General features: G+C 37.7%; 1 pseudogene; it reads right to left on the bottom strand.

Annotated features, from left to right (window-relative positions):
- Window positions 1-594: 594 nt before the first annotated feature.
- On the bottom strand, window positions 595-841 carry LOC117719499 (U6 snRNA-associated Sm-like protein LSm6 pseudogene; annotated as a pseudogene).
- Between the last annotated feature and the right edge of the window lie 807 nt (window positions 842-1,648).

Here is a 1,648-nt window from a genome sequence, read left to right as displayed (position 1 = left end):
TATAAAAGGTAGAAAACAAAGAATGGATTTTTAAAGCTATAAGAGAGACAACCAAATCACATATAAAGGCAGGTTCATCAGAATAACAGCTGGTTTTTCAATGGAGACTTTGAAAGCCAGAAGGGATTGGAGAAGTGTTCTACAAATTATGAAAAGTCACTAATGCCACCCTGGACTACAATGCCCATCAACTGGCAGTTGAGATTGAAGGAGAAAAAATAGATTTCCATAATAAAACAGATTTAAGTAATTTATAATCACTAAACCAGATTTACAAAAGTTTTAGAGGAGAAACTTAAATCTGAAGAAGTTAAACACACCCCCAAATTGACATACATTATAAACAATTTTATAACATTTTCCCCCCTGGAGAAACAAACTGTTTTTTTTTTTTTTTAAATTTTTGCATTCTGTACAGGCAGAAATAATAAAGAATGTGAAAAACTTATGATTAAATCTGTAATGTAATACCTCTATCTTATTCCAATGTCAATTAAAACAAAACAAAACCCCCACCAACCACCACTAAGATCGTAAGAGAATCAAAAAGGACTCCGTCTATCCATCTCTGAAGAGCCGTGTCTCCCGGTGTCTTCACATCTGCCTCTTCTGTGTACTTAGGTATAACACATTGTTTCTTTGGATGAACGCATCTCCATAAGTATTCGTCAGCTGCCCGTTTACATACTCCTCTGTCCTTGTGCTATGTTCATGTAACCATCCAGGCAGGCCAGGACCCCTCGATAATCCACACCAGAATTTAATTTCACCACAACTGGCCGCCTGATGATCTGCTGTAAGAAGTCACTAGGGGTTTGCTTCCGCAGACTCATTTTTTAACAATCCTGAGTTCTAATCTCCTCTGCTACTTAATTAGCTGCGAAGCTTGGGTAACTCATCACCATTTCACATGTCATGGCCTCTGGCTCATCTTGCAGCCAGATCCGGAGCTCTCACAGGCCTGGCCTCCGTGGCCAAACGCACTGAAAACCCAAAACCAAAACCGCCCCTGGCAGCGCGCTTTCCCGTCTCCAATTTTATAACATTTAATCAAAAGACATCCACAAAACCAAGATGACTTTATTATTGTTCAATAGTAAATCAATATCAATGGTCTCCGTTTCCTCAATTAATAGAGACAGACTAATGAAAACAAAATCTATCTTTTTACTGCCTCCAAGAAACACACCTCACAATCAATAACTGACACCACCATAGGGTAAAAGGATGAAAAGGGTATCCCAAGCAATTGGAACTAGAAAACAGGCAGGTTTAGCTGTATTCATCTGATAAAATGGACTTCAAGCCAAACTAGTCAGAAGAGATAAGGAGGGACACTTTATACCCATTAAAACAAAAATTCGCCAAGAGGATACAATCCTATACATTTATGCACCAAACACGTGGGCAGCCAATTTCATAAAAGAAATACCATTTGATCTATGATGACAGAGTAACTACGGCACAGTCATACTGAAATGCAGTGGCTTCAATATTCCACTCTCACTAATAGATGGTAAATAACTTAAATAGATCACAACACCCATCCTTATAGAAGCAGTAAATTCTACAACACTGATAATAGCCCTCAAATTATTCTATAAAATAGAAAAGAAAGAAAGATGTCTTTTGATGAAACCAGTATTGT

This window comes from Arvicanthis niloticus, chromosome 14 (genome assembly GCF_011762505.2).
Source record: "Arvicanthis niloticus isolate mArvNil1 chromosome 14, mArvNil1.pat.X, whole genome shotgun sequence".
NCBI classification, from domain to species: Eukaryota; Metazoa; Chordata; class Mammalia; order Rodentia; family Muridae; genus Arvicanthis; species Arvicanthis niloticus.
The sequence above is the reverse complement of the archived record's forward strand: the minus strand, read 5'-3'. Positions and strand labels throughout refer to the sequence as shown.